Below are 10627 nucleotides of genomic sequence, written 5' to 3'. Positions count from 1 at the left end.
TAATTTTTAAAATAACAATATGTTATTCTATACTCTTTTTGTTAAGGTATACAAAATTAATTTTAAAAGTTGAACCTAGAAGCAAAATTAATCAATTTTATGGAGTATAAGCTTAATAAAAAAGGAATTTTAAAAATGATGAACACTTACATCTCTTCCTTCCTCGATATCCATATGCTAATATTTCCATCTCTCCATTTCTTGGTTGATGCATAATATTAGACTATTTAATTCACTAGGCTAGTAGTTTTAATAGATTTAATATTATTTAATAATCAGTCACAATATGATGTCTGCTACACAAGCAAAGATATAGTAACTGCTTTTGAAAATATGAAGTATGCAGACTAAAAATACAGAAATGTAGGAATTATCAACCACACAGCCATTTTTAATAATGATCATAATCTATGAGCATATAAAAAGGCAGCAGAATTCTTAAATTTACTGTTAATCCCTCTGTGCGTGAGAGAGAGAAGCAGAGAGAGAGAGAGGGAGACAGAGTGAGAGGGACAGATGGGGTAACATTAATGCACCCATAAATGCATATAAATTGTTTAAAATATCTGTATCAGAAAAATGTGATGAACTTTCTCTGTAAGTTATTATATCACTAAGATTTCATTATTTTGATGAAATGCACTATGTTAATTCAAACGCAATATAATCCTAAGTAACACTTGAGTGTATGAACCGCACTTGTCAAAGTAAATGAACAAAATATTATTTTGATGTAGGGCCCTTGAACTCCTTTATGGCATTGGTTTTGTTTACATTGCAATTTTCAAAATTAAGTAATCTACATGGTTCCCTAGTGTGAATTAACAAGTAGTTCTCAATCAGTGTTTCACATTTTCTTCAGCAAGCTCATGGAGGGAAAAAGCGCCTTTCTTTCTTGGGGTATAAAATTATTGTAAACTGTAATTCCATGTTTCACTATGAAGAACATAGTTTTATAATGTATATTATACCACCATTCTAGAAGTTTTTAAAATGTATTTAACAAGAAAAAGCAAAACTACATTCAGAATAATTTCATAATTATGAACCACAGATTAATATATTCTAATATGTAAATCCTAAAATCTTTCCATTGAGGCTACTTCATACTGTCTTCAATCAGTTACTTACTGATGTAATCATGTGAGCAAACTGAAGCCATTTCAATGGGCTGCCTGAAGTTCCCTCTTCCTTCTCACCAGAAAACAATCAAATGCACATTTTCCAGCAGTCTTCATCTTTCACATCTGACAAATCTAAAATCTGTTCTTTTCCTTTGAAGGTTCATTCCTTCATAATGTAAGTAAGACTTGCCTAATGATTTCAGTAAATAAAAACAAGAGCATTAAGAATAATACCAGTTCATAAAGGTAACCTCTCTACATAAGAAAGCATAAAAAATTTAAAAGGAAGCAGTAATTTCGAAGACAAGAGGGTCATCCAGTGTAGCTTTTCATTGGTTACTATGTCTTGAGACAATTTGAGGATAAACTGAGAGAGTAATGAGTAAAATATGTGAGAGTTGGGGGGTGGGGGGACACCTGTTGCCATAGATTTAAAAAGCCATGTCTTCAAAGACTCCCTACAAAGAACAAACACAAAAATATTCATCTATTTCTCTATTCTCAAAGCCACTGGCGAGAAGCTAGAACTAACAGGAGTGATGATCCTGAACTAATTGGATTTTAAATCAAGATCAAAATGCAGTATGCATTATCCAGAAATGGAACAGTCTAATTTAGTAATTACGGGATTCGCTGCAGTTGACTCCATCACAACGCTCACTGTTTCCGGCATCAGGTCCACCCCCGCTTCCCCTGGGATAGCGCAGCCTTCTCATTTTTTGCTGTTAGGAAACTTCCATCAATGCTTTGTTTCAATTTCTCATTCTCTCTTATCTCCTTTGTATGATTCCCTTTGCTGAGTACAGTTTCCAATCAATAGAATAAAATGGTATCCGTAAATACAATTTGGAAATTATTACGCATATCCTTGTTTCCGGTAAATTGTACTTTGAGCCTGGGAACTTTAACCCTTTTATTCTTCCTCACAAATCAAATCACAGAGAAAAATAAAATACGAGAACATCATTCATCACAACATGTGCGGAGAAATAGATAGAATAGAGGTAGACCACCACTGAACTTCCAATATTGAATGGCACTTTTGAACTGACTGTAAGGTATGGGAGTGGAATTTATTGTTGCTACATCTTGAATCACACAGCATAAGAGATACTGTTTTCTGCCATTTGCAAACCTGGTGGTATTAGACAAATGTAACATCAGATGTACCAATGGCAAAAAATTTAAGATTAGAAAACAAAAGGAAATTAATATATTGGCTATATATTTAGATTTCGATTCTATACTATCTATATTCTACAAGGACGCTACATTAGAAGATGGCATAGCAAAGTGTTAGAAGGCACACACAGGCTTTGGAGGTAACTGGAGTTCAGGTCTACTGACTAGCTCTGTGACCTCAGGTAAGGTATTAAACTTCACTCAGCCTCAATTTTCTCTTCTGCAGAATGAGACAGTTAATAGGACCTGCATCACAGGGCTTCAGTAAGATAAAGAATGTGAAGCTTTTAGGATGGTGTCTAGCTCATGGTAAATGTTCCATCAATGTTAATCTTACAGTTATGATTCTGAATATCCATTCAAATCTTCAAAATTGTATGATTTCACTAGACAGACAACCAAATAATAATCCCTTTCTCTTTGGCCACAACAGTAAGGAGGACAGAAGTTTAAAGAATAGTTTGCCGTTTAAGCCAGTACAGATTTTCCTCGACTAACGATGGGGTTACGTGCTGATACACTTGCATAAGTTGAAAATATCATAAGTGGAAAATGCATTTAATACACCTAACCTACCAAACATCATAGCTCTGCCCAGCCTATCTTAAACATGCTCAGAACACTTACATTAGCCCGCCGTTGGGCAAAATCATCTAACGCAAAGCCTATTTTATAATAAAGCGCTGAATACTGTGTAATTTATTGAATACAGATGGTCCCCGACTTAACGATGTCTCGACTTACAACATTTCAATTTTATGATGGTGCGAAAGCAATACGCATTCAGTAGAACCCATACTTCGAATTTTGAAGTTTGAGCTTTTCCCGGATTAGGGTTACGTGGTACGATACTCTCTCATGAGGCTGGGCAGGGGCAGCTCCCAGTCAGCCACTCGATCACCAGCGTAAACAACTGATACACTTAACAACCATTCTGTACCGAGACCACCGTTCCGGTTTTTGTTTTTTGTTTTCTTTTAGTACAATATTCAATAAGTTACATGAGATATTCAATACTTTATTATAAAATAGGCTTTGTGTTAGATGATTTTGCCCAACGGCAGGCTATAGTAAATGTTCTGAGCACGTTTAAGGTAGGTGAGGCTAAGCTTGGTTAGGTGCATTAAATGCATTTTCAACCTGGGATATTTTCAACTCACGATGGGTTTGTAGGGTTTATAGGGAGGTAACCCCGTCGTAAGTCTAGGAAGATCTATATGCCACTCCTGAAGGGAAAATCAGTTTTCCAAGGCAGAATTTCTAGGTTGCTAGGATGAACTGGAGATTCCATTTTGTCAGTTTACTAGAGTTCATTGTTTTGGATAGTAAAGATTAAAAATAACTAAATTTTTGAAGACTTTAAATATCTAAATGAGGAAACAAAAATTTAATTTCTATTGATGTATATGCTTATATCCCCACTCAGCATCTTCACTCCATAGAGGCAAACTACATGAAGGAAAAATTGTAATGAGAAAGTTGCTTAGTGCGCATGGCTAAGAAATACAGGATTTAATTTTTAATGATTTAGCCAAAGAAAGTCTGAGTTATACACCTCCACAATAGAAGGTGACACCTACCACTGAGAGTAGCAGCTTGATCTTTCGGACCAGAGCATCTTCTCTTCATACTAAATTTAGTTTTTAAGGTTTTCCTCTTTGACCAGCATTTTTCCATTCAGATTTCTCTGATCTTTTTAAAGGATATGTTAACACATCCAATCAGAGTCTGTCAAGTATTTCTGGCTTGAGAGATATCCTCTCGTGGATGATTTTCATACTTTTTCAATGATCCATTTGTTGTTAGTTTTATAAACTAACTATAAATCCAAAGGGATTTTCCTTACTTTCAGTGTTCGTGGGCTCCTCTATGCTTGGTCCCATGTACGAAGAGAGAGTATAGTCCTGTTGTTAAAACTGTAGGCATTGGAGCCAGACTATAGATTTACAACCTGATTCTGCCACTAGCTAGCTCTGTGTCTCCACATTCACGGTACTTATTATCTCCATGCTATACTTACCTATATTATCACATGTCCTATATCTATATGATCTAGCTATGTCACCATGCTAAAGGTACTTATCATTTCTATGTTCATCTTATTTATACTTATCATCTAAGTTTCCACAACTGTAAAATGGGATAATAGTATCCACCTCATAGTGTTGAGGTAAAGGATTAATTAGGTACGCATAAAAAGTGCATAGAACAGTGTCTGGTGTATAGAAAGTATGCAGTGAATAATTTATTACTCATTATTATTCATTTTATTATAACATCATTATTGCATAATTTTACTATTATTAGTGTTATTACTATTATTTCCAGAATTCTAGTGAGAAGCCTATCAGTCCATCTGTATAATGTTGAAACCAGCCCTTTTCAACCTTAGACACTTTCTCAGAACTCACTACCACAAGGAAGTAAAGAGTAACACCTTCCAAGAAAAGATCTTTGCTATATCACAACAAACGCATCCTTGCTTGTCATTTTTTATTCATCCAGTCATTCAATTAATATCTGTTAGGCAACCTATAATGTGCCTAAGACTCTTGTAGGCACCAGGATACAGCAGCTCCAAGAACTACAGTCTAGATTTCAGCCCTTTCATGACATTTCTCAGGTTATTATTGTCATAACTAGTACAAGGAAATGCCTGATCATCCAATGTAAAAACTCAAGCCATTGGCTTACCATGAAATATCATGTATAATAAAAGTAGTGTTATTTTTCTAGATTAAGTTCACACTGCTTCCTTGATAATGTAGTTTAATTTCTACATGACTTCAATACAAATTGAAGTGGAATATTTTCACTATGTCTTAATGCTTCGGAGATAAATAAGTTAGCTGCCTTAGAAATTGGTCTCTTTGCTTACATAGCTTGACAATTACCTAGTTCAGTATATGCTTTTCCTACTGGTTCCAAATGTTAAATTTCAGGAAACTAGAAGTATAGTATTGGAGTTTATCATGTTTATAGCTTTCTGTTCTCCCAGGAAAAAACAAGAAATCCATTTTGTTGACCTTCAAGACATGATGCTCTGCCTTGCTGAAAAACAAAGTGTTCACAAAACACAAGCTAAATTTAGATTTAGGAGACATGAGTTTCTACCCATAAGGGAGTACAGGATTTTGAATTAACCTCTGCCATAAATAACTAGAAAACTGGACAAAATATAGGAAATAAGTACTTTCATACTTTCAACAACAGACAGCACAACACTGTGGTCTCTGAGAGAAAGGAAACAAAAGAATGAGATCTACAGTTACGCAAGCTTTCTGCTTACAGAAAATATCTAAATGGTAGCACAGTGAGGCGAAATCAGACAGAGCCTGGAGTCCTCCCTGAGTGAAGAAGCAGCTAGAATTTGCAGACCATTTGCAGGAGTTAGTGATGTGGCAAAAGGGTTACGAAACTATGCAGAGGCATCTTCTTGAATCTTTTACTTTAAGACCAACCTTCATATGCGTAGAGTGAAACCCCAAGATGCAAGGCAAGAACAACTTCTGAGGAAAGAAGAATTTCTGGGGAGCTAGACCAGCGAATAATTTCCAGAGTCCACACAGCCAGGGAATTGTGGAATTCCCACTAGCCAGAGTAGAGAAGTCTCCTTGAATACTCAGAACATTCAATAGAGGCCACCTAAAGGTCACTCCTTAGAAATGGGGCTAAATTAGCCATAGGGAATAAAAAAGGTAGTCTAAAGCGATCCCCAAAACTAGAAAACAAGCCTCAAAAGGATAAAATTTATTCATGAGCAATCATATTGCCTGCCAGAATGAAATCCAATGTTCGTTATTGGAATACAACAAAATCCAGCACTCACAAACATAAGAGCCACCATCCATTAGAGTTAGTTTAACCATAAAATTATCTCAAGAGGTAAATATGGAGTCATTAGTGCTTTTACCAAATACTTGTACTCTTCTCAAACACATGTTAAATACATACTTCCAACTGCACCTTAAAATTAGGTCATACTCAGCTTTCTTTCCTAACATCAGAGTGACTATGATGATCTAGGTTGTGACTACTTTGCCCATTGGGAACTTCAGTAAAAACAGAGCAAAGATTGGAGTCAATCCTCATGCGACATGCCGGGTGAGTAAGAAATAACTTTTTTTGTCTTAAGCCTCTTAAGATTTTCAGTGATTGTTAACCTCAGTATAATTTAGCCTACCTTTACTGATAGAACAGAAATAACATAATAGAAAAGAACAATTATAACATTTCTAAACTGTAGGAAACATTAGTATTTATGATTTATGTCAGCTTTTCCCAGGTCTGTTCCAGTATGCTTAGGAAACTTTGAGTTAAATGAAGTTTACCATTAAGTGGGTTCCTTATAGCCAATTCTTCTTCAGATTCTTTGTCTGCTTTGAACTCCCCAATTAAAGTCCATGTGATAAATGATGTTTCCAAATGCAATTTTCCATTAAGTCCCTTTTTTTCCCAAAATGTCTCCAGCACTAATGCTCTGAGGAACATCCTTTTGGAAATGCTGAAGTAGTCCAATACACTCATTTTCCAAATAAAGTGAAACCTTCAAACTGAGGTTAATAAATCATGTATAAATTGCACAACTAGAACCCAGATCTCTTAATTTTCAACTTTATGTTTTCTGCTAAACACTGCAGTGCATTACAGTAAGGATTAAGATTATATTTTTCCTCAAGAGGTAACTTTTCATAAAGAGATGACAATTGTAAAAATTTTAAAAAGTTAAATCTCTCACGAGCTTAGATTTCCAGTCTTTCTTAGAAAAGACGTAGTACAATAGGGAATAATTATATTTTGTAATATGTACTTCATGAGAGTTAATCTACATCGATAGAGGTAAAGACTCAACTTAAATGAAATTCAGATAAGTCGCACTGACAGTTGAGCTCATATGAGATCATTTAAAAGCTGAAGACTTCTTTCAAATGCTGTACATAAATTTGCCCTGAACTCCTTCAAGTGTGGCATAAATGCCACCTTCTCAATGAGGCTTTCTTTGAATTTTCCAGATAAAATGGCACATCCCCACCCAATCTACCTGCTTGGGAAACTCTCTGTGCTTTCTTCCTATTTTATCTTCCTTTATAAACTTATGATCTTCTGGCACACTACATATTTTCCATATTTATTCTCTTACTGCCTATCTCCTTCCCCAGTAGAACATGAGCCCCTTGAGGTCAGGGGTACTTGTAACTGTTCTCTAAGATATTCCCAGCACCTACAGGTGTGCTTGGCATATTGTAGTCACTCAGTAAATATTGTTTGAATTTCTGATAAACTTCTATTTGTCTCATATAGCTCTTAGGAATTTGGGTATAATTGTTGACATTCAAAGGGACACAACTTTTCGATGTTGTTCATGAAGCGTTGCATAACATGATAGGTAAGTTCCGCTTGCTCAATTTAACCAAATTCCAGGTATTCAGAGAAGATGCAATAAAAATAGACTGACTATTAAATAAAGTTTTCCAGAGCATGAGCTTGGAAAAGATGTAAAGTAGGTAAAATTGACCTCTAAGCTCCCTTTTAGGTAAAATATTTCCAGTGCCCTCCTCTCTCTTCCTGGTTGCCCAAATTCCCTTATTTCTGAAAACCACTCAATTTACCTCCTTTGGAAATACTCCATTTTCTAGCACATTCCAATACTCCAATCTGCTCTACATTTTGTTTGATTTGTCTTGGTCCTGGCCCTTTTTATTCCTCTTTTCTCATAAATAGAACTAGAAAGTCTTATCATCCTGATCCCATAGTCTATGCAGATCATGACCTCACCCCCCCCCCCCCAGTTAACTAATGAGGACATATTTATGAAGCATGGAGTAATATCATTATCCTTAAAACCACTTCAGTGGGGGAGAACATATGCCAAAGCAAGGCTTTCCTGAAACTCTTACTCAATTCAATGTTTAGGAAAGGTTGGAATAGAAGAAAGGAATAGAGGAAGGTGATTTCATTAGAAGATTGGGGAAAGCACCTCTGCCTAGGATCATCTTCTATCCCTAAATCTACTTTCTATTCAAATAGAAAGCTGATTATCCAAAAGCAGCTGGACAGGAAACGGCCACTGTTTTAAGTCAACTCAAAAAGTCATCGTTTACCCTCTCTGGTTGTAATACATATTCTGTAAACATCTCTCTGTGTCTAGCGAGCAGTATACATACTAAATATAAACCTTGGAAATTCTGAGAGTGAAAGAAAAATAGGAGACAAGGTGTAGAGCCCTCAGAATCTGCTTTTCTCCAGTGGATCCCACCACTGTGTGAGTTAACTGTTGATAATGTGGCTGCAGTGAGATGTCAAAAAGTCGTGATTTCCTTTCTCTACGTCTTTTTAAGACTTTCTCTTCTCTAGAGAACCTCGTCTTGAATTAGAGCAATTCTTTATTTGATATAAATGTGTTTCCAGTATCAAATTTGATGACTTTTAATTAATTCATTTTGCTGACTGCACTCTTTCAGGAAGATCATTTCCTTTTTGAATGTAAGCAGCAACCAAAAAGATGACACATTTTGTCTTATTTCTGCACCCATATGTAAATAATTATGATAACCTCTTGCTATGTGAGAGGCAGCTGTCTAGTGTGATCATTAAATTACAGCTCCTGTATTGTGCTCTCTTTGGTTAATGTTCATCCTAATTCGATAGGCTAAATTGTATGTGAGGCGGAAAATTCCTATTTGTACTAACAAAATATAGTTTAGCAAATTGCTCTGTGACACCATTCATTTTATTTCATGAACATTTGTGGTGAAAAATGAATACAGTTCTTTTTTTTTTTAACATCTATATTGGAGTATAATTGCTTTACAATGGTGTGTCAGTTTCTGCTTTACAACAAAGTGAATCAGCCATACATATACTTATGTTCCTATACCTCTTCCCTCTTGCATCTCCCTCCCTCCCACCCTCCTTATCCCACCCTTCTAGGTGGTCACAAAGCACCGAGCTGATCTCCCTGTGCTATGCGGCTGCCTCCCACTAGCTATCTATTTTACATTTGGTAGTGTATATATGTCCATGCCACTCTCACTTTGTCCCAGCTTACCCTTCCCCCTCCCCATATCCTCAAGTCCATTCTCTAGTAGGTCTGTGTCTTTATTCCTGTCTTACCCCTAGGTTCTTCATGACCTTTTTTTTTTTTCCTTAGATTCCATATATATGTGTTAGCATACGGTATTTGTGTTTCTCTTTCTGACTTACTTCACTCTATATGACAGACTCTAACTCCATCCACCTCACTACAAATAACTCAATTTCATTTCTTTTTATGGCTGAGTAATATTCCATTGTATATATGTGCCACATCTTTTTTATCCATTCATCTGTTGATGGACACTTAGGTTGCTTCCATGTCCTGGCTATTGTAAAGAGAGCTGCGATGAACATTGTGGTACATGACTCTTTTTGAATTATGGTTTTCTCAGGGTATATGCCCAGTAGTGGGATTGCTGGGTCATATGTTAGCTCTATTTTTAGTTTTTTTAAGGAACCTCCATACTGTTCTCCATAGAATACAGTTCTTTTTATTAGTTGTGTTGAGTTCTTCTGTATAAAGAAACCAAAACCTTTTAAAAGGTTTATAAAACCTATTAAAAAAATACAACCAAGGGAAATAGTAAGAGTTATTTCACCCACCTCACTAAGAAGAAATTGATATATAAATGTTGATAACTTTCTTCAACATTACACAACATATTAAGGACAGAATCAGAGACAGAAATGGCCGCCTACAATTCCTTGGCTCCCATTTTGTCTGCTGGGTCACACCTGGATCCAGCTACAACTCTTCCAAATGGTAGTTTTTTGAGCCAGACGGGCTCTGAGACATGAAGGGTTTCTTCCATGCCCTTTACCACCCTTTTGCCTCAGTGTCTGCTGAGACCTCGGTTAGCGCCTGTCTCCTCCCTGCCCCTCAGTGAACACAACACTTGTTAGCACCATACACGGTGACGTGTACATTCTGACAGTGCTACTGATCCTGGGAACCACGATTTTAGTGCCAACTTACTGGGTTGCTTTTATGGCTGCTTTTATTGCCCGTATCTATTTATTCAGAAGGTGTCATTTTGAAAATATAAACCTAAAGATGAGAAAGCCGTTGAGGAGAAAAAATAGAATGTGTGCTTCTTTGGAATGAGTTTAACAAACTGTGTATTTCAGAATGTCACCACTCTTCCAAATGTATTTCTCTGAATGCCCTTCCCACACCCACTCCAGGAAATAAAGATGTTGTATAAATAGAAACAGAGACCATCAGAGCTAGACGGAATCTTAGAATTAACCTGTCAAAAATGTTCACTGTACAGGTGAGAAACTGA

The sequence above is a fragment of the Balaenoptera borealis genome, assembly GCF_965194805.1.
Source record: "Balaenoptera borealis genome assembly, chromosome: 2".
Classification (NCBI taxonomy): domain Eukaryota; kingdom Metazoa; phylum Chordata; class Mammalia; order Artiodactyla; family Balaenopteridae; genus Balaenoptera; species Balaenoptera borealis.
The sequence above is the reverse complement of the archived record's forward strand: the minus strand, read 5'-3'. Positions refer to the sequence as shown.